Below are 19,147 nucleotides of genomic sequence, written 5' to 3'. Positions count from 1 at the left end.
CGAACCATTTATTAAAGAAAGAGCATCCATTGGAGAATGCAGGTATCGATCCCGCTACTTCTCGCATGCTAAACGAGCGCTCTACCATTTGAGCTAATTCCCCACACTTGACAACGTATGACACGTGGCTGCCCAGAGCTAGGTGAAAATGATTAACTTATTTTTATTTGATGATGATGATGATGTTGTTGTTGTTGTTGTTGTTGTTTCAGACAGTTGTTGCCTTAGGTTTCATTCCTTCTTTTTATCCTCATTACCAGTAAAACCATTTGAGCTAATTCCCCACACTTGACAACGTATGACACGTGGCTGCCCAGAGCTAGGTGAAAATGATTAACTTATTTTTATTTGATGATGATGATGATGATGTTGTTGTTGTTGTTGTTGTTTCAGACAGTTGTTGCCTTAGGTTTCATTCCTTCTTTTTATCCTCATTAACAGTAAAACCAGGTAGGAGAAAAAAAAAAAAAAAGTATTGTCCTTCGAGCCGGAATTGAACCAGCGACCTAAGGATGCCAATGTGTTCCACTACAGTCCTCCGCTCTACCAGCTGAGCTATCGAAGGAAGGACGGGAGGGTAGCTCTTTGAGGACAATACACAATTCAGCAAAAGGCTGGCAAGCTCAGCTGACTGCAGCAGTCAATAGCTGCCACCACTGTTTTTCTTCTTGTTGCCGAGTGTGCGTTAACAGTGCTTCCAGAACACAGGGGCCAGTGGCACAATGGATAGTCTGACTACACATCAGAAGATTGTAGGTTTGACTCCTGCCTGGCTCGCGACTGTTGTTGTATGCGTGTTTTCCCTCAGCTTTGGAAATTTGTAGGACAGGGTTGATAAATGGCGACCTCGAGGTGTCTCTGCCTCCTTAGCGCAGTAGGTAGCGCGTCAGTCTCATAATCTGAAGGTCCTGAGTTCGATCCTCAGAGGGGGCAGCTTCTGTGTGTGTTTTTTAATAGACTATTTTACAGCTGTTGGAATGAAATCTTTGTTCCCAAGTAAGACCAGATTGAACATTTTCGAACCATTTATTAAAGAAAGAGCATCCATTGGAGAATGCAGGTATCGATCCCGCTACTTCTCGCATGCTAAACGAGCGCTCTACCATTTGAGCTAATTCCCCACATTTGACAACGTATGACACGTGGCTGCCCAGAGCTAGGTGAAAATGATTAACTTATTTTTATTTGATGATGATGATGATGATGTTGTTGTTGTTGTTTCAGACAGTTGTTGCCTTAGGTTTCATTCCTTCTTTTTATCCTCATTACCAGTAAAACCATTTGAGCTAATTCCCCACACTTGACAACGTATGACACGTGGCTGCCCAGAGCTAGGTGAAAATGATTAACTTATTTTTATTTGATGATGATGATGATGATGTTGTTGTTGTTGTTGTTGTTTCAGACAGTTGTTGCCTTAGGATTCATTCCTTCTTTTTATCCTCATTAACAGTAAAACCAGGTAGGAGAAAAAAAAAAAAAAAGTATTGTCCTTCGAGCCGGAATTGAACCAGCGACCTAAGGATGCCAATGTGTTCCACTACAGTCCTCCGCTCTACCAGCTGAGCTATCGAAGGAAGGACGGGAGGGTAGCTCTTTGAGGACAATACACAATTCAGCAAAAGGCTGGCAAGCTCAGCTGACTGCAGCAGTCAATAGCTGCCACCACTGTTTTTCTTCTTGTTGCCGAGTGTGCGTTAACAGTGCTTCCAGAACACAGGGGCCAGTGGCACAATGGATAGTCTGACTACACATCAGAAGATTGTAGGTTTGACTCCTGCCTGGCTCGCGACTGTTGTTGTATGCGTGTTTTCCCTCAGCTTTGGAAATTTGTAGGACAGGGTTGATAAATGGCGACCTCGAGGTGTCTCTGCCTCCTTAGCGCAGTAGGTAGCGCGTCAGTCTCATAATCTGAAGGTCCTGAGTTCGATCCTCAGAGGGGGCAGCTTCTGTGTGTGTTTTTTAATAGACTATTTTACAGCTGTTGGAATGAAATCTTTGTTCCCAAGTAAGACCAGATTGAACATTTTCGAACCATTTATTAAAGAAAGAGCATCCATTGGAGAATGCAGGTATCGATCCCGCTACTTCTCGCATGCTAAACGAGCGCTCTACCATTTGAGCTAATTCCCCACATTTGACAACGTATGACACGTGGCTGCCCAGAGCTAGGTGAAAATGATTAACTTATTTTTATTTGATGATGATGATGATGATGTTGTTGTTGTTGTTTCAGACAGTTGTTGCCTTAGGTTTCATTCCTTCTTTTTATCCTCATTACCAGTAAAACCATTTGAGCTAATTCCCCACACTTGACAACGTATGACACGTGGCTGCCCAGAGCTAGGTGAAAATGATTAACTTATTTTTATTTGATGATGATGATGATGATGTTGTTGTTGTTGTTGTTGTTTCAGACAGTTGTTGCCTTAGGATTCATTCCTTCTTTTTATCCTCATTAACAGTAAAACCAGGTAGGAGAAAAAAAAAAAAAAAGTATTGTCCTTCGAGCCGGAATTGAACCAGCGACCTAAGGATGCCAATGTGTTCCACTACAGTCCTCCGCTCTACCAGCTGAGCTATCGAAGGAAGGACGGGAGGGTAGCTCTTTGAGGACAATACACAATTCAGCAAAAGGCTGGCAAGCTCAGCTGACTGCAGCAGTCAATAGCTGCCACCACTGTTTTTCTTCTTGTTGCCGAGTGTGCGTTAACAGTGCTTCCAGAACACAGGGGCCAGTGGCACAATGGATAGTCTGACTACACATCAGAAGATTGTAGGTTTGACTCCTGCCTGGCTCGCGACTGTTGTTGTATGCGTGTTTTCCCTCAGCTTTGGAAATTTGTAGGACAGGGTTGATAAATGGCGACCTCGAGGTGTCTCTGCCTCCTTAGCGCAGTAGGTAGCGCGTCAGTCTCATAATCTGAAGGTCCTGAGTTCGATCCTCAGAGGGGGCAGCTTCTGTGTGTGTTTTTTAATAGACTATTTTACAGCTGTTGGAATGAAATCTTTGTTCCCAAGTAAGACCAGATTGAACATTTTCGAACCATTTATTAAAGAAAGAGCATCCATTGGAGAATGCAGGTATCGATCCCGCTACTTCTCGCATGCTAAACGAGCGCTCTACCATTTGAGCTAATTCCCCACATTTGACAACGTATGACACGTGGCTGCCCAGAGCTAGGTGAAAATGATTAACTTATTTTTATTTGATGATGATGATGATGATGTTGTTGTTGTTGTTTCAGACAGTTGTTGCCTTAGGTTTCATTCCTTCTTTTTATCCTCATTACCAGTAAAACCATTTGAGCTAATTCCCCACACTTGACAACGTATGACACGTGGCTGCCCAGAGCTAGGTGAAAATGATTAACTTATTTTTATTTGATGATGATGATGATGATGTTGTTGTTGTTGTTGTTGTTTCAGACAGTTGTTGCCTTAGGATTCATTCCTTCTTTTTATCCTCATTACCAGTAAAACCATTTGAGCTAATTCCCCACACTTGACAACGTATGACACGTGGCTGCCCAGAGCTAGGTGAAAATGATTAACTTATTTTTATTTGATGATGATGATGATGTTGTTGTTGTTGTTGTTGTTTCAGACAGTTGTTGCCTTAGGTTTCATTCCTTCCTTTTATCCTCATTACCATTAAAACCATTTGAGCTAATTCCCCACACTTGACAACGTATGACACGTGGCTGCCCAGAGCTAGGTGAAAATGATTAACTTATTTTTATTTGATGATGATGATGATGATGTTGTTGTTGTTGTTGTTGTTTCAGACAGTTGTTGCCTTAGGATTCATTCCTTCTTTTTATCCTCATTACCAGTAAAACCATTTGAGCTAATTCCCCACACTTGACAACGTATGACACGTGGCTGCCCAGAGCTAGGTGAAAATGATTAACTTATTTTTATTTGATGATGATGATGATGATGTTGTTGTTGTTGTTGTTGTTGTTGTTGTTGTTGTTGTTGTTGTTGTTGTTGTTGTTGTTTCAGACAGTTGTTGCCTTAGGTTTCATTCCTTCTTTTTATCCTCATTAACAGTAAAACCAGGTAGGAGAAAAAAAAAAAAAAGAATTGTCCTTCGAGCCGGAATTGAACCAGCGACCTAAGGATGCCAATGAGCTATCAGCTGAGCTATCGAAGGAAGGACGGGAGGGTAGCTCTTTGAGGACAATACACAATTCAGCAAAAGGCTGGCAAGCTCAGCTGACTGCAGCAGTCAATAGCTGCCACCACTGTTTTTCTTCTTGTTGCCGAGTGTGCGTTAACAGTGCTTCCAGAACACAGGGGCCAGTGGCACAGTGGATAGTCTGACTACACATCAGAAGATTGTAGGTTTGACTCCTGCCTGGCTCGCGACTGTTGTTGTATGCGTGTTTTCCCTCAGCTTTGGAAATTTGTAGGACAGGGTTGATAAATGGCGACCTCGAGGTGTCTCTGCCTCCTTAGCGCAGTAGGTAGTTCGTCAGTCTCATAATCTGAAGGTCCTGAGTTCGATCCTCAGAGGGGGCAGCTTCTGTGTGTGTTTTTTAATAGACTATTTTACAGCTGTTGGAATGAAATCTTTGTTCCCAAGTAAGACCAGATTGAACATTTTCGAACCATTTATTAAAGAAAGAGCATCCATTGGAGAATGCGGGTATCGATCCCGCTACTTCTCGCATGCTAAACGAGCGCGCTACCATTTGAGCTAATTCCCCACATTTGACAACGGATGACACGTGGCTGCCCAGAGCTAGGTGAAAATGATTAACTTATTTTTATTTGATGATGATGATGATGATGTTGTTGTTGTTGTTGTTGTTGTTTCAGACAGTTGTTGCCTTAGGTTTCATTCCTTCTTTTTATCCTCATTACCAGTAAAACCATTTGAGCTAATTCCCCACATTTGACAACGGATGACACGTGGCTGCCCAGAGCTAGGTGAAAATGATTAACTTATTTTTATTTAATGATGATGATGATGATGTTGTTGTTGTTTCAGACAGTTGTTGCCTTAGGTTTCATTCCTTCTTTTTATCCTCATTACCAGTAAAACCATTTGAGCTAATTCCCCACACTTGACAACGTATGACACGTGGCTGCCCAGAGCTAGGTGAAAATGATTAACTTATTTTTATTTGATGATGATGATGATGTTGTTGTTGTTGTTGTTGTTGTTTCAGACAGTTGTTGCCTTAGGTTTCATTCCTTCTTTTTATCCTCATTACCAGTAAAACCATTTGAGCTAATTCCCCACACTTGACAACGTATGACACGTGGCTGCCCAGAGCTAGGTGAAAATGATTAACTTATTTTTATTTGATGATGATGATGATGATGTTGTTGTTGTTGTTGTTGTTTCAGACAGTTGTTGCCTTAGGTTTCATTCCTTCTTTTTATCCTCATTACCAGTAAAACCAGGTAGGAGAAAAAAAAAAAAAAGTATTTTCCTTCGAGCCGGAATTGAACTAGCGACCTAAGGATGCCAATGTGTTCCACTACAGTCCTCCGCTCTACCAGCTGAGCTATCGAAAGAAGGGTGGAAAGGTGGCTCTTTGAGGACAATACACAATTCAGCAAAAGGCTGGCAAGCTCAGCTGACTGTAGCAGTCAATAGCTGCCACCACTGTTTTTCTTCTTGTTGCCGAGTGTGCGTTAACAGTGCTTCCAGAACACAGGGGCCAGTGGCACAGTGGATAGTCTGACTACACATCAGAAGATTGTAGGTTTGACTCCTGCCTGGCTCGCGACTGTTGTTGTATGCGTGTTTTCCCTCAGCTTTGGAAATTTGTAGGACAGGGTTGATAAATGGCGACCTCGAGGTGTCTCTGCCTCCTTAGCGCAGTAGGTAGCGCGTCAGTCTCATAATCTGAAGGTCCTGAGTTCGATCCTCAGAGGGGGCAGCTTCTGTGTGTTTTTTTTAATAGACTATTTTACAGCTGTTGGAATGAAATCTTTGTTCCCAAGTAAGACCAGATTGAACATTTTCGAACCATTTATTAAAGAAAGAGCATCCATTGGAGAATGCAGGTATCGATTCCGCTACTTCTCGCATGCTAAACGAGCGCTCTACCATTTGAGCTAATTCCCCACATTTGACAACGTATGACACGTGGCTGCCCAGAGCTAGGTGAAAATGATTAACTTATTTTTATTTGATGATTATGATGATGATGTTGTTGTTGTTGTTGTTTCAGACAGTTGTTGCCTTAGGTTTCATTCCTTCTTTTTATCCTCATTACCAGTAAAACCATTTGAGCTAATTCCCCACACTTGACAACGTATAACACGTGGCTGCCCAGAGCTAGGTGAAATTGATTAACTAATTTTTATTTGATGGTGATGATGATGATGATGTTGTTGTTGTTGTTGTTGTTTCAGACAGTTGTTGCCTTAAGTTTCATTTCTTCTTTTTATCCTCATTACCAGTAAAACCATTTGAGCTAATTCCCCACACTTGACAACGTATGACACGTGGCTGCCCAGAGCTAGGTGAAAATGATTAACTTATTTTTATTTGATGATGATGATGATGATGTTGTTGTTGTTGTTGTTTCAGACAGTTGTTGCCTTAGGTTTCATTCCTTCTTTTTATCCTCATTACCAGTAAAACCAGGTAGGAGAAAAAAAAAAAAAAAGTATTGTCCTTCGAGCCGGAATTGAACCAGCGACCTAAGGATGCCAATGTGTTCCACTACAGTCCTCCGCTCTACCAGCTGAGCTATCGAAGGAAGGATGGGAGGGTGGCTCTTTGAAGACAATACACAATTCAGCAAAAGGCTGGCAAGCTCAGCTGACTGCAGCAGTCAATAGCTGCCACCACTGTTTTTCTTCTTGTTGCCGAGTGTGCGTTAACAGTGCTTCCAGAACACAGGGGCCAGTGGCACAGTGGGTAGTCTGACTACACATCAGAAGATTGTAGGTTTGACTCCTGCCTGGCTCGCGACTGTTGTTGTATGCGTGTTTTCCCTCAGCTTTGGAAATTTGTAGGACAGGGTTGATAAATGGCGACCTCGAGGTGTCTCTGCCTCCTTAGCGCAGTAGGTAGCGCGTCAGTCTCATAATCTGAAGGTCCTGAGTTCGATCCTCAGAGGGGGCAGCTTCTGTGTGTTTTTTTTAATAGACTATTTTACAGCTTTTGGAATGAAATCTTTGTTCCCAAGTAAGACCAGATTGAACATTTTCGAACCATTTATTAAAGAAAGAGCATCCATTGGAGAATGCAGGTATCGATCCCGCTACTTCTCGCATGCTAAACGAGCGCTCTACCATTTGAGCTAATTCCCCACATTTGACAACGTATGACACGTGGCTGCCCAGAGCTAGGTGAAAATGATTAACTTATTTTTATTTGATGATGATGATGATGATGATGTTGTTGTTGTTGTTGTTTCAGACAGTTGTTGCCTTAGGTTTCATTCCTTCTTTTTATCCTCATTACCAGTAAAACCATTTGAGCTAATTCCCCACACTTGACAACGTATGACACGTGGCTGCCCAGAGCTAGGTGAAAATGATTAACTTATTTTTATTTGATGATGATGATGATGATGTTGTTGTTGTTGTTGTTGTTTCAGACAGTTGTTGCCTTAGGTTTCATTCCTTCTTTTTATCCTCATTACCAGTAAAACCAGGTAGGAGAAAAAAAAAAAAGTATTGTCCTGCGAGCCGGAATTGAACCAGCGACCTAAGGATGCCAATGTGTTCCACTACAGTCCTCTGTTCTACCAGCTGAGCTATCAAAGGAAGGATGGGAGGGTGGCTCTTTGAGGACAATACACAATTCAGCAAAAGGCTGGCAAGCTCAGCTGACTGCAGCAGTCAATAGCTGCCACCACTGTTTTTCTTCTTGTTGCCGAGTGTGCGTTAACAGTGCTTCCAGAACACAGGGGCCAGTGGCACAATGGATAGTCTGACTACACATCAGAAGATTGTAGGTTTGACTCCTGCCTGGCTTGCGACTGTTGTTGTATGCGTGTTTTCCCTCAGCTTTGGAAATTTGTAGGACAGGGTTGATAAATGGCGACCACGAGGTGTCTCTGCCTCCTTAGCGCAGTAGGTAGCGCGTCAGTCTCATAATCTGAAGGTCCTGAGTTCGATCCTCAGAGGGGGCAGCTTCTGTGTGTTTTTTTTAATAGACTATTTTACAGCTGTTGGAATGAAATCTTTGTTCCCAAGTAAGACCAGATTGAACATTTTCGAACCATTTATTAAAGAAAGAGCAACCATTGGAGAATGCAGGTATCGATCCCGCTACTTCTCGCATGCTAAACGAGCGCTCTACCATTTGAGCTAATTCCCCACATTTGACAACGTATGACACGTGGCTGCCCAGAGCTAGGTGAAAATGATTAACTTATTTTTATTTGATGATGATGATGATGATGTTGTTGTTGTTGTTGTTGTTGTTTCAGACAGTTGTTGCCTTAGGTTTCATTCCTTCTTTTTATCCTCATTACCAGTAAAACCATTTGAGCTAATTCCCCACACTTGACAACGTATGACACGTGGCTGCCCAGAGCTAGGTGAAAATGATTAACTTATTTTTATTTGATGATGATGATGATGATGATGATAATGTTGTTGTTGTTGTTGTTTCAGACAGTTGTTGCCTTAGGTTTCATTCCTTCTTTTTATCCTCATTACCAGTAAAACCATTTGAGCTAATTCCCCACACTTGACAACGTATGACACGTGGCTGCCCAGAGCTAGGTGAAAATGATTAACTTATTTTTATTTGATGATGATGATGATGATGTTGTTGTTGTTGTTGTTGTTTCAGACAGTTGTTGCCTTAGGTTTCATTCCTTCTTTTTATCCTCATTACCAGTAAAACCAGGTAGGAGAAAAAAAAAAAAAGTATTGTCCTTCGAGCCGGAATTGAACCAGCGACCTAAGGATGCCAATGTGTTCCACTACAGTCCTCCGCTCTACCAGCTGAGCTATCGAAAGAAGGGTGGAAGGGTGGCTCTTTGAGGACAATACACAATTCAGCAAAAGGCTGGCAAGCTCAGCTGACTGTAGCAGTCAATAGCTGCCACCACTGTTTTTCTTCTTGTTGCCGAGTGTGCGTTAACAGTGCTTCCAGAACACAGGGGCCAGTGGCACAGTGGATAGTCTGACTACACATCAGAAGATTGTAGGTTTGACTCCTGCCTGGCTCGCGACTGTTGTTGTATGCGTGTTTTCCCTCAGCTTTGGAAATTTGTAGGACAGGGTTGATAAATGGCGACCTCGAGGTGTCTCTGCCTCCTTAGCGCAGTAGGTAGTGCGTCAGTCTCATAATCTGAAGGTCCTGAGTTCGATCCTCAGAGGGGGCAGCTTCTGTGTGTGTTTTTTAATAGACTATTTTAAAGCTGTTGGAATGAAATCTTTGTTCCCAAGTAAGACCAGATTGAACATTTTCGAACCATTTATTAAAGAAAGAGCATCCATTGGAGAATGCAGGTATCGATTCCGCTACTTCTCGCATGCTAAACGAGCGCTCTACCATTTGAGCTAATTCCCCACATTTGACAACGTATGACACGTGGCTGCCCAGAGCTAGGTGAAAATGATTAACTTATTTTTATTTGATGATGATGATGATGATGATGTTGTTGTTGTTGTTGTTGTTTCAGACAGTTGTTGCCTTAGGTTTCATTCCTTCTTTTTATCCTCATTACCAGTAAAACCATTTGAGCTAATTCCCCACACTTGACAACGTATGACACGTGGCTGCCCAGAGCTAGGTGAAAATGATTAACTTATTTTTATTTGATGATGATGATGATGATGTTGTTGTTGTTGTTGTTGTTTCAGACAGTTGTTGCCTTAGGTTTCATTCCTTCTTTTTATCCTCATTACCAGTAAAACCAGGTAGGAGAAAAAAAAAAAAAGTATTGTCCTTCGAGCCGGAATTGAACTAGCGACCTAAGGATGCCAATGTGTTCCACTACAGTCCTCCGCTCTACCAGCTGAGCTATCGAAGGAAGGGTGGGAAGGTGGCTCTTTGAGGACAATACACAATTCAGCAAAAGGCTGGCAAGCTCAGCTGACTGTAGCAGTCAATAGCTGCCACCACTGTTTTTCTTCTTGTTGCCGAGTGTGCGTTAACAGTGCTTCCAGAACACAGGGGCCAGTGGCACAGTGGATAGTCTGACTACACATCAGAAGATTTTAGGTTTGACTCCTGCCTGGCTCGCGACTGTTGTTGTATGCGTGTTTTCCCTCAGCTTTGGAAATTTGTAGGACAGGGTTGATAAATGGTGACCTCGAGGTGTCTCTGCCTCCTTAGCGCAGTAGGTAGCGCGTCAGTCTCATAATCTAAAGGTCCTGAGTTCGATCCTCAGAGGGGGCAGCTTCTGTGTGTTTTTTTTAATAGACTATTTTACAGCTGTTGGAATGAAATCTTTGTTCCCAAGTAAGACCAGATTGAAAATTTTCGAACCATTTATTAAAGAAAGAGCATCCATTGGAGAATGCAGGTATCGATTCCGCTACTTCTCGCATGCTAAACGAGCGCTCTACCATTTGAGCTAATTCCCCACATTTGACAACGTATGACACGTGGCTGCCCAGAGCTAGGTGAAAATGATTAACTTATTTTTATTTGATGATGATGATGATGATGATGTTGTTGTTGTTGTTGTTGTTGTTGTTGTTTCAGACAGTTGTTGCCTTAGGTTTCATTCCTTCTTTTTATCCTCATTACCAGTAAAACCATTTGAGCTAATTCCCCACACTTGACAACGTATGACACGTGGCTGCCCAGAGCTAGGTGAAAATGATTAACTTATTTTTATTTGATGATGATGATGATGATGATGTTGTTGTTGTTGTTGTTGTTTCAGACAGTTGTTGCCTTAGGTTTCATTCCTTCTTTTTATCCTCATTACCAGTAAAACCAGGTAGGAGAAAAAAAAAAAAAAGTATTGTCCTTCGAGCCGGAATTGAACCAGCGACCTAAGGATGCCAATGTGTTCCACTACAGTCCTCCGCTCTACCAGCTGAGCTATCGAAGGAAGGGTGGGAGGGTTGCTCTTTGAGGACAATACACAATTCAGCAAAAGGCTGGCAAGCTCAGCTGACTGCAGCAGTCAATAGCTGCCACCACTGTTTTTCTTCTTGTTGCCGAGTGTGCGTTAACAGTGCTTCCAGAACACAGGGGCCAGTGGCACAATGGATAGTCTGACTACACATCAGAAGATTGTAGGTTTGACTCCTGCCTGGCTCGCGACTGTTTTTGTATGCTTGTTTACCCTCAGCTTTGGAAATTTGTAGGACAGGGTTGATAAATGGCGACCTCGAGGTGTCTCTGCCTCCTTAGCGCAGTAGGTAGCGCGTCAGTCTCATAATCTGAAGGTCCTGAGTTCGATCCTCAGAGGGGGCAGCTTCTGTGTGTGTTTTTTAATAGACTATTTTACAGCTGTTGGAATGAAATCTTTGTTCCCAAGTAAGACCAGATTGAACATTTTCGAACCATTTATTAAAGAAAGAGCAACCATTGGAGAATGCAGGTATCGATCCCGCTACTTTTCGCATGCTAAACGAGCGCTCTACCATTTGAGCTAATTCCCCACATTTGACAACGTATGACACGTGGCTGCCCAGAGCTAGGTGAAAATGATTAACTTATTTTTATTTGATGATGATGATGATGTTGTTGTTGTTGTTGTTGTTGTTGTTTCAGACAGTTGTTGCCTTAGGTTTCATTCCTTCTTTTTATCCTCATTACCAGTAAAACCATTTGAGCTAATTCCCCACACTTGACAACGTATGACACGTGGCTGCCCAGAGCTAGGTGAAAATGATTAACTTATTTTTATTTGATGATGATGATGATGATGTTGTTGTTGTTGTTGTTGTTTCAGACAGTTGTTGCCTTAGGTTTCATTCCTTCTTTTTATCCTCATTACCAGTAAAACCAGGTAGGAGAAAAAAAAAAAAGTATTGTCCTTCGAGCCGGAATTGAACCAGCGACCTAAGGATGCCAATGTGTTCCACTACAGTCCTCCGCTCTACCAGCTGAGCTATCGAAGGAAGGGTGGGAGGGTTGCTCTTTAAGGACAATACACAATTCAGCAAAAGGCTGGCAAGCTCAGCTGACTGCAGCAGTCAATAGCTGCCACCACTGTTTTTCTTCTTGTTGCCGAGTGTGCGTTAACAGTGCTTCCAGAACACAGGGGCCAGTGGCACAATGGATAGTCTGACTACACATCAGAAGATTGTAGGTTTGACTCCTGCCTGGCTCGCGACTGTTGTTGTATGCGTGTTTTCCCTCAGCTTTGGAAATTTGTAGGACAGGGTTGATAAATGGCGACCACGAGGTGTCTCTGCCTCCTTAGCGCAGCAGGTAGCGCGTCAGTCTCATAATCTGAAGGTCCTGAGTTCGATCCTCAGAGGGGGCAGCTTCTGTGTGTTTTTTTAATAGACTATTTTACAGCTGTTGGAATGAAATCTTTGTTCCCAAGTAAGACCAGATTGAACATTTTCGAACAATTTATTAAAGAAAGAGCATCCATTGGAGAATGCAGGTATCGATCCCGCTACTTCTCGCATGCTAAACGAGCGCTCTACCATTTGAGCTAATTCCCCACATTTGACAACGTATGACACGTGGCTGCCCAGAGCTAGGTGAAAATGATTAACTTATTTTTATTTGATGATGATGATGATGATGATGTTGTTGTTGTTGTTGTTGTTTCAGACAGTTGTTGCCTTAGGTTTCATTCCTTCTTTTTATCCTCATTACCAGTAAAACCAGGTAGGAGAAAAAAAAAAAAAGTATTGTCCTTCGAGCCGGAATTGAACTAGCGACCTAAGGATGCCAATGTGTTCCACTACAGTCCTCCGCTCTACCAGCTGAGCTATCGAAGGAAGGGTGGGAAGGTGGCTCTTTGAGGACAATACACAATTCAGCAAAAGGCTGGCAAGCTCAGCTGACTGTAGCAGTCAATAGCTGCCACCACTGTTTTTCTTCTTGTTGCCGAGTGTGCGTTAACAGTGCTTCCAGAACACAGGGGCCAGTGGCACAGTGGATAGTCTGACTACACATCAGAAGATTTTAGGTTTGTTTACCCTGATGATGATGATGATGATGTTGTTGTTGTTGTTGTTGTTGTTGTTGTTTCAGACAGTTGTTGCCTTAGGTTTCATTCCTTCTTTTTATCCTCATTACCAGTAAAACCATTTGAGCTAATTCCCCACACTTGACAACGTATGACACGTGGCTGCCCAGAGCTAGGTGAAAATGATTAACTTATTTTTATTTGATGATGATGATGATGATGATGTTGTTGTTGTTGTTGTTGTTTCAGACAGTTGTTGCCTTAGGTTTCATTCCTTCTTTTTATCCTCATTACCAGTAAAACCAGGTAGGAGAAAAAAAAAAAAAGTATTGTCCTTCGAGCCGGAATTGAACCAGCGACCTAAGGATGCCAATGTGTTCCACTACAGTCCTCCGCTCTACCAGCTGAGCTATCGAAGGAAGGGTGGGAGGGTTGCTCTTTGAGGACAATACACAATTCAGCAAAAGGCTGGCAAGCTCAGCTGACTGCAGCAGTCAATAGCTGCCACCACTGTTTTTCTTCTTGTTGCCGAGTGTGCGTTAACAGTGCTTCCAGAACACAGGGGCCAGTGGCACAATGGATAGTCTGACTACACATCAGAAGATTGTAGGTTTGACTCCTGCCTGGCTCGCGACTGTTTTTGTATGCTTGTTTACCCTCAGCTTTGGAAATTTGTAGGACAGGGTTGATAAATGGCGACCTCGAGGTGTCTCTGCCTCCTTAGCGCAGTAGGTAGCGCGTCAGTCTCATAATCTGAAGGTCCTGAGTTCGATCCTCAGAGGGGGCAGCTTCTGTGTGTGTTTTTTAATAGACTATTTTACAGCTGTTGGAATGAAATCTTTGTTCCCAAGTAAGACCAGATTGAACATTTTCGAACCATTTATTAAAGAAAGAGCAACCATTGGAGAATGCAGGTATCGATCCCGCTACTTTTCGCATGCTAAACGAGCGCTCTACCATTTGAGCTAATTCCCCACATTTGACAACGTATGACACGTGGCTGCCCAGAGCTAGGTGAAAATGATTAACTTATTTTTATTTGATGATGATGATGATGTTGTTGTTGTTGTTGTTGTTGTTGTTTCAGACAGTTGTTGCCTTAGGTTTCATTCCTTCTTTTTATCCTCATTACCAGTAAAACCATTTGAGCTAATTCCCCACACTTGACAACGTATGACACGTGGCTGCCCAGAGCTAGGTGAAAATGATTAACTTATTTTTATTTGATGATGATGATGATGATGTTGTTGTTGTTGTTGTTGTTTCAGACAGTTGTTGCCTTAGGTTTCATTCCTTCTTTTTATCCTCATTACCAGTAAAACCAGGTAGGAGAAAAAAAAAAAAGTATTGTCCTTCGAGCCGGAATTGAACCAGCGACCTAAGGATGCCAATGTGTTCCACTACAGTCCTCCGCTCTACCAGCTGAGCTATCGAAGGAAGGGTGGGAGGGTTGCTCTTTGAGGACAATACACAATTCAGCAAAAGGCTGGCAAGCTCAGCTGACTGCAGCAGTCAATAGCTGCCACCACTGTTTTTCTTCTTGTTGCCGAGTGTGCGTTAACAGTGCTTCCAGAACACAGGGGCCAGTGGCACAATGGATAGTCTGACTACACATCAGAAGATTGTAGGTTTGACTCCTGCCTGGCTCGCGACTGTTGTTGTATGCGTGTTTTCCCTCAGCTTTGGAAATTTGTAGGACAGGGTTGATAAATGGCGACCTCGAGGTGTCTCTGCCTCCTTAGCGCAGTAGGTAGCGCGTCAGTCTCATAATCTGAAGGTCCTGAGTTCGATCCTCAGAGGGGGCAGCTTCTGTGTGTGTTTTTTAATAGACTATTTTACAGCTGTTGGAATGAAATCTTTGTTCCCAAGTAAGACCAGATTGAACATTTTCGAACCATTTATTAAAGAAAGAGCATCCATTGGAGAATGCAGGTATCGATCCCGCTACTTCTCGCATGCTAAACGAGCGCTCTACCATTTGAGCTAATTCCCCACATTTGACAACGTATGACACGTGGCTGCCCAGAGCTAGGTGAAAATGATTAACTTATTTTTATTTGATGATGATGATGATGTTGTTGTTGTTGTTGTTGTTGTTGTTTCAGACAGTTGTTGCCTTAGGTTTCATTCCTTCTTTTTATCCTCATTACCAGTAAAACCATTTGAGCTAATTCCCCACACTTGACAACGTATGACACGTGGCTGCCCAGAGCTAGGTGAAAATGATTAACTTATTTTTATTTGATGATGATGATGATGATGTTGTTGTTGTTGTTGTTGTTTCAGACAGTTGTTGCCTTAGGTTTCATTCCTTCTTTTTATCCTCATTACCAGTAAAACCATTTGAGCTAATTCCCCACACTTGACAACGTATGACACGTGGCTGCCCAGAGCTAGGTGAAAATGATTAACTTATTTTTATTTGATGATGATGATGATGATGATGTTGTTGTTGTTGTTGTTGTTGTTGTTTCAGACAGTTGTTGCCTTAGGTTTCATTCCTTCTTTTTATCCTCATTACCAGTAAAACCATTTGAGCTAATTCCCCACACTTGACAACGTATGACACGTGGCTGCCCAGAGCTAGGTGAAAATGATTAACTTATTTTTATTTGATGATGATGATGATGATGTTGTTGTTGTTGTTGTTGTTTCAGACAGTTGTTGCCTTAGGTTTCATTCCTTCTTTTTATCCTCATTACCAGTAAAACCAGGTAGGAGAAAAAAAAAAAAAAGTATTTTCCTTCGAGCCGGAATTGTACTAGCGACCTAAGGATGCCAATGTGTTCCACTACAGTCCTCCGCTCTACCAGCTGAGCTATCGAAAGAAGGGTGGAAAGGTGGCTCTTTGAGGACAATACACAATTCAGCAAAAGGCTGGCAAGCTCAGCTGACTGTAGCAGTCAATAGCTGCCACCACTGTTTTTCTTCTTGTTGCCGAGTGTGCGTTAACAGTGCTTCCAGAACACAGGGGCCAGTGGCACAGTGGATAGTCTGACTACACATCAGAAGATTGTAGGTTTGACTCCTGCCTGGCTCGCGACTGTTGTTGTATGCGTGTTTTCCCTCAGCTTTGGAAATTTGTAGGACAGGGTTGATAAATGGCGACCTCGAGGTGTCTCTGCCTCCTTAGCGCAGTAGGTAGCGCGTCAGTCTCATAATCTGAAGGTCCTGAGTTCGATCCTCAGAGGGGGCAGCTTCTGTGTGTTTTTTTTAATAGACTATTTTACAGCTGTTGGAATGAAATCTTTGTTCCCAAGTAAGACCAGATTGAACATTTTCGAACCATTTATTAAAGAAAGAGCAACCATTGGAGAATGCAGGTATCGATCCCGCTACTTTTCGCATGCTAAACGAGCGATCTACCATTTGAGCTAATTCCCCACATTTGACAACGTATGACACGTGGCTGCCCAGAGCTAGGTGAAAATGATTAACTTATTTTTATTTGATGATGATGATGATGTTGTTGTTGTTGTTGTTGTTGTTGTTGTTGTTGTTTCAGACAGTTGTTGCCTTAGGTTTCATTCCTTCTTTTTATCCTCATTACCAGTAAAACCATTTGAGCTAATTCCCCACACTTGACAACGTATGACACGTGGCTGCCCAGAGCTAGGTGAAAATGATTAACTTATTTTTATTTGATGATGATGATGATGATGTTGTTGTTGTTGTTGTTGTTTCAGACAGTTGTTGCCTTAGGTTTCATTCCTTCTTTTTATCCTCATTACCAGTAAAACCAGGTAGGAGAAAAAAAAAAAAAGTATTGTCCTTCGAGCCGGAATTGAACCAGCGACCTAAGGATGCCAATGTGTTCCACTACAGTCCTCCGCTCTACTAGCTGAGCTATCGAAGGAAGGGTGGGAGGGTTGCTCTTTGAGGACAATACACAATTCAGCAAAAGGCTGGCAAGCTCAGCTGACTGCAGCAGTCAATAGCTGCCACCACTGTTTTTCTTCTTGTTGCCGAGTGTGCGTTAACAGTGCTTCCAGAACACAGGGGCCAGTGGCACAATGGATACTCTGACTACACATCAGAAGATTGTAGGTTTGACTCCTGCCTGGCTCGCGACTGTTGTTGTATGCTTGTTTACCCTCAGCTTTGGAAATTTGTAGGACAGGGTTGATAAATGGCGACCTCGAGGTGTCTCTGCCTCCTTAGCGCAGTAGGTAGCGCGTCAGTCTCATAATCTGAAGGTCCTGAGTTCGATCCTCAGAGGGGGCAGCTTCTGTGTGTTTTTTTAATAGACTATTTTACAGCTGTTGGAATGAAATCTTTGTTCCCAAGTAAGACCAGATTGAACATTTTCGAACCATTTATTAAAGAAAGAGCATCCATTGGAGAATGCAGGTATCGATCCCGCTACTTCTCGCATGCTAAACGAGCGCTCTACCATTTGAGCTAATTCCCCACATTTGACAACGTATGACACGTGGCTGCCCAGAGCTAGGTGAAAATGATTAACTTATTTTTATTTGATGATGATGATGATGATGTTGTTGTTGTTGTTGTTGTTTCAGACAGTTGTTGCCTTAGGTTTCATTCCTTCTTTTTATCCTCATTACCAGTAAAACCATTTGAGCTAATTCCCCACACTTGACAACGTATGACACGTGGCTGCCCAGAGCTAGGTGAAAATGATTAACTTATTTTTATTTGATGATGATGATGATGATGATGATGATGTTGTTGTTGTTGTTTCAGACAGTTGTTGCCTTAGGTTTCATTCCTTCTTTTTATCCTCATTACCAGTAAAACCAGGTAGGAGAAAAAAAAAAAAAAGTATTGTCCTTCGAGCCGGAATTGAACCAGCGACCTAAGGATGCCAATGTGTTCCACTACAGTACTCCGCTCTACCAGCTGAGCTATCGAAGGAAGGGTGGGAGGGTTGCTCTTTGAGGACAATACACAATTCAGCAAAAGGCTGGCAAGCTCAGCTGACTGCAGCAGTCAATAGCTGCCACCACTGTTTTTCTTCTTGTTGCCGAGTGTGCGTTAACAGTGCTTCCAGAACACAGGGGCCAGTGGCACAGTGGATAGTCTGACTACACATCAGAAGATTGTAGGTTTGACTCCTGCCTGGCTCGCGACTGTTGTTGTATGCTTGTTTACCCTCAGCTTTGGAAATTTGTAGGACAGGGTTGATAAATGGCGACCTCGAGGTGTCTCTGCCTCCTTAGCGCAGTAGGTAGCGCGTCAGTCTCATAATCTGAAGGTCCTGAGTTCGATCCTCAGAGGGGGCAGCTTCTGTGTGTTTTTTTAATAGACTATTTTACAGCTGTTGGAATGAAATCTTTGTTCCCAAGTAAGACCAGATTGAACATTTTCGAACCATTTATTAAAGAAAGAGCATCCATTGGAGAATGCAGGTATCGATCCCGCTACTTCTCGCATGCTAAACGAGCGCTCTACCATTTGAGCTAATTCCCCACATTTGACAACGTATGACACGTGGCTGCCCAGAGCTAGGTGAAAATGATTAACTTATTTTTATTTGATGATGATGATGATGATGTTGTTGTTGTTGTTGTTGTTTCAGACAGTTGTTGCCTTAGGTTTCATTCCTTCTTTTTATCCTCATTACCAGTAAAACCATTTGAGCTAATTCCCCACACTTGACAACGTATGACACGTGGCTGCCCAGAGCTAGGTGAAAATGATTAACTTATTTTTATTTGATGATGATGATGATGATGATGATGATGTTGTTGTTGTTGTTTCAGACAGTTGTTGCCTTAGGTTTCATTCCTTCTTTTTATCCTCATTACCAGTAAAACCAGGTAGGAGAAAAAAAAAAAAAAGTATTGTCCTTCGAGCCGGAATTGAACCAGCGACCTAAGGATGCCAATGTGTTCCACTACAGTACTCCGCTCTACCAGCTGAGCTATCGAAGGAAGGGTGGGAGGGTTGCTCTTTGAGGACAATACACAATTCAGCAAAAGGCTGGCAAGCTCAGCTGACTGCAGCAGTCAATAGCTGCCACCACTGTTTTTCTTCTTGTTGCCGAGTGTGCGTTAACAGTGCTTCCAGAACACAGGGGCCAGTGGCACAATGGATAGTCTGACTACACATCAGAAGATTGTAGGTTTGACTCCTGCCTG

The 19,147-nt window shown here is 42.6% G+C and overlaps 31 non-coding genes across 31 annotated transcripts; 16 read left to right on the top strand and 15 right to left on the bottom strand.

Moving 5' to 3' along the window:
* Positions 1-478: 478 nt before the first annotated feature.
* Positions 479-565, bottom strand: trnay-gua (transfer RNA tyrosine (anticodon GUA)). Its single transcript is given in 2 exon segments — positions 479-514; positions 529-565. It is a non-coding gene; the product is annotated as a tRNA-Tyr (tRNA).
* Positions 566-860: 295 nt separating this feature from the next.
* On the top strand, positions 861-933 carry trnam-cau (transfer RNA methionine (anticodon CAU)). The gene has a single exon. It is a non-coding gene; the product is annotated as a tRNA-Met (tRNA).
* A 557-nt stretch (positions 934-1,490) lies between these two features.
* trnay-gua (transfer RNA tyrosine (anticodon GUA)) lies at positions 1,491-1,577 on the bottom strand. Its single transcript is given in 2 exon segments — positions 1,491-1,526; positions 1,541-1,577. It is a non-coding gene; the product is annotated as a tRNA-Tyr (tRNA).
* A 295-nt stretch (positions 1,578-1,872) lies between these two features.
* On the top strand, positions 1,873-1,945 carry trnam-cau (transfer RNA methionine (anticodon CAU)). The gene has a single exon. It is a non-coding gene; the product is annotated as a tRNA-Met (tRNA).
* Positions 1,946-2,502: 557 nt separating this feature from the next.
* On the bottom strand, positions 2,503-2,589 carry trnay-gua (transfer RNA tyrosine (anticodon GUA)). Its single transcript is given in 2 exon segments — positions 2,503-2,538; positions 2,553-2,589. It is a non-coding gene; the product is annotated as a tRNA-Tyr (tRNA).
* Positions 2,590-2,884: 295 nt separating this feature from the next.
* On the top strand, positions 2,885-2,957 carry trnam-cau (transfer RNA methionine (anticodon CAU)). Its single transcript has one exon. It is a non-coding gene; the product is annotated as a tRNA-Met (tRNA).
* A 1,497-nt stretch (positions 2,958-4,454) lies between these two features.
* trnam-cau (transfer RNA methionine (anticodon CAU)) lies at positions 4,455-4,527 on the top strand. Its single transcript has one exon. It is a non-coding gene; the product is annotated as a tRNA-Met (tRNA).
* A 918-nt stretch (positions 4,528-5,445) lies between these two features.
* On the bottom strand, positions 5,446-5,532 carry trnay-gua (transfer RNA tyrosine (anticodon GUA)). The gene is given in 2 exon segments: positions 5,446-5,481; positions 5,496-5,532. It is a non-coding gene; the product is annotated as a tRNA-Tyr (tRNA).
* Positions 5,533-5,827: 295 nt separating this feature from the next.
* Positions 5,828-5,900, top strand: trnam-cau (transfer RNA methionine (anticodon CAU)). Its single transcript has one exon. It is a non-coding gene; the product is annotated as a tRNA-Met (tRNA).
* A 741-nt stretch (positions 5,901-6,641) lies between these two features.
* trnay-gua (transfer RNA tyrosine (anticodon GUA)) lies at positions 6,642-6,728 on the bottom strand. Its single transcript is given in 2 exon segments — positions 6,642-6,677; positions 6,692-6,728. It is a non-coding gene; the product is annotated as a tRNA-Tyr (tRNA).
* Positions 6,729-7,023: 295 nt separating this feature from the next.
* trnam-cau (transfer RNA methionine (anticodon CAU)) lies at positions 7,024-7,096 on the top strand. Its single transcript has one exon. It is a non-coding gene; the product is annotated as a tRNA-Met (tRNA).
* Positions 7,097-8,038: 942 nt separating this feature from the next.
* Positions 8,039-8,111, top strand: trnam-cau (transfer RNA methionine (anticodon CAU)). Its single transcript has one exon. It is a non-coding gene; the product is annotated as a tRNA-Met (tRNA).
* Positions 8,112-8,862: 751 nt separating this feature from the next.
* trnay-gua (transfer RNA tyrosine (anticodon GUA)) lies at positions 8,863-8,949 on the bottom strand. Its single transcript is given in 2 exon segments — positions 8,863-8,898; positions 8,913-8,949. It is a non-coding gene; the product is annotated as a tRNA-Tyr (tRNA).
* A 295-nt stretch (positions 8,950-9,244) lies between these two features.
* On the top strand, positions 9,245-9,317 carry trnam-cau (transfer RNA methionine (anticodon CAU)). Its single transcript has one exon. It is a non-coding gene; the product is annotated as a tRNA-Met (tRNA).
* Positions 9,318-9,881: 564 nt separating this feature from the next.
* trnay-gua (transfer RNA tyrosine (anticodon GUA)) lies at positions 9,882-9,968 on the bottom strand. Its single transcript is given in 2 exon segments — positions 9,882-9,917; positions 9,932-9,968. It is a non-coding gene; the product is annotated as a tRNA-Tyr (tRNA).
* A 295-nt stretch (positions 9,969-10,263) lies between these two features.
* trnam-cau (transfer RNA methionine (anticodon CAU)) lies at positions 10,264-10,336 on the top strand. Its single transcript has one exon. It is a non-coding gene; the product is annotated as a tRNA-Met (tRNA).
* Positions 10,337-10,913: 577 nt separating this feature from the next.
* Positions 10,914-11,000, bottom strand: trnay-gua (transfer RNA tyrosine (anticodon GUA)). Its single transcript is given in 2 exon segments — positions 10,914-10,949; positions 10,964-11,000. It is a non-coding gene; the product is annotated as a tRNA-Tyr (tRNA).
* A 295-nt stretch (positions 11,001-11,295) lies between these two features.
* trnam-cau (transfer RNA methionine (anticodon CAU)) lies at positions 11,296-11,368 on the top strand. Its single transcript has one exon. It is a non-coding gene; the product is annotated as a tRNA-Met (tRNA).
* Positions 11,369-11,931: 563 nt separating this feature from the next.
* Positions 11,932-12,018, bottom strand: trnay-gua (transfer RNA tyrosine (anticodon GUA)). Its single transcript is given in 2 exon segments — positions 11,932-11,967; positions 11,982-12,018. It is a non-coding gene; the product is annotated as a tRNA-Tyr (tRNA).
* A 295-nt stretch (positions 12,019-12,313) lies between these two features.
* On the top strand, positions 12,314-12,386 carry trnam-cau (transfer RNA methionine (anticodon CAU)). Its single transcript has one exon. It is a non-coding gene; the product is annotated as a tRNA-Met (tRNA).
* A 382-nt stretch (positions 12,387-12,768) lies between these two features.
* trnay-gua (transfer RNA tyrosine (anticodon GUA)) lies at positions 12,769-12,855 on the bottom strand. The gene is given in 2 exon segments: positions 12,769-12,804; positions 12,819-12,855. It is a non-coding gene; the product is annotated as a tRNA-Tyr (tRNA).
* A 523-nt stretch (positions 12,856-13,378) lies between these two features.
* Positions 13,379-13,465, bottom strand: trnay-gua (transfer RNA tyrosine (anticodon GUA)). Its single transcript is given in 2 exon segments — positions 13,379-13,414; positions 13,429-13,465. It is a non-coding gene; the product is annotated as a tRNA-Tyr (tRNA).
* A 295-nt stretch (positions 13,466-13,760) lies between these two features.
* trnam-cau (transfer RNA methionine (anticodon CAU)) lies at positions 13,761-13,833 on the top strand. Its single transcript has one exon. It is a non-coding gene; the product is annotated as a tRNA-Met (tRNA).
* A 563-nt stretch (positions 13,834-14,396) lies between these two features.
* trnay-gua (transfer RNA tyrosine (anticodon GUA)) lies at positions 14,397-14,483 on the bottom strand. Its single transcript is given in 2 exon segments — positions 14,397-14,432; positions 14,447-14,483. It is a non-coding gene; the product is annotated as a tRNA-Tyr (tRNA).
* A 295-nt stretch (positions 14,484-14,778) lies between these two features.
* Positions 14,779-14,851, top strand: trnam-cau (transfer RNA methionine (anticodon CAU)). The gene has a single exon. It is a non-coding gene; the product is annotated as a tRNA-Met (tRNA).
* Positions 14,852-16,169: 1,318 nt separating this feature from the next.
* trnam-cau (transfer RNA methionine (anticodon CAU)) lies at positions 16,170-16,242 on the top strand. Its single transcript has one exon. It is a non-coding gene; the product is annotated as a tRNA-Met (tRNA).
* Positions 16,243-16,815: 573 nt separating this feature from the next.
* Positions 16,816-16,902, bottom strand: trnay-gua (transfer RNA tyrosine (anticodon GUA)). Its single transcript is given in 2 exon segments — positions 16,816-16,851; positions 16,866-16,902. It is a non-coding gene; the product is annotated as a tRNA-Tyr (tRNA).
* A 295-nt stretch (positions 16,903-17,197) lies between these two features.
* On the top strand, positions 17,198-17,270 carry trnam-cau (transfer RNA methionine (anticodon CAU)). The gene has a single exon. It is a non-coding gene; the product is annotated as a tRNA-Met (tRNA).
* A 564-nt stretch (positions 17,271-17,834) lies between these two features.
* Positions 17,835-17,921, bottom strand: trnay-gua (transfer RNA tyrosine (anticodon GUA)). The gene is given in 2 exon segments: positions 17,835-17,870; positions 17,885-17,921. It is a non-coding gene; the product is annotated as a tRNA-Tyr (tRNA).
* Positions 17,922-18,216: 295 nt separating this feature from the next.
* Positions 18,217-18,289, top strand: trnam-cau (transfer RNA methionine (anticodon CAU)). The gene has a single exon. It is a non-coding gene; the product is annotated as a tRNA-Met (tRNA).
* A 564-nt stretch (positions 18,290-18,853) lies between these two features.
* On the bottom strand, positions 18,854-18,940 carry trnay-gua (transfer RNA tyrosine (anticodon GUA)). The gene is given in 2 exon segments: positions 18,854-18,889; positions 18,904-18,940. It is a non-coding gene; the product is annotated as a tRNA-Tyr (tRNA).
* Positions 18,941-19,147: the final 207 nt, after the last annotated feature.

This window comes from Acipenser ruthenus, chromosome 40 (assembly GCF_902713425.1).
Source record: "Acipenser ruthenus chromosome 40, fAciRut3.2 maternal haplotype, whole genome shotgun sequence".
Taxonomy (NCBI): Eukaryota; Metazoa; Chordata; class Actinopteri; order Acipenseriformes; family Acipenseridae; genus Acipenser; species Acipenser ruthenus.
This window is presented reverse-complemented; position numbering and strand designations above follow the sequence as displayed.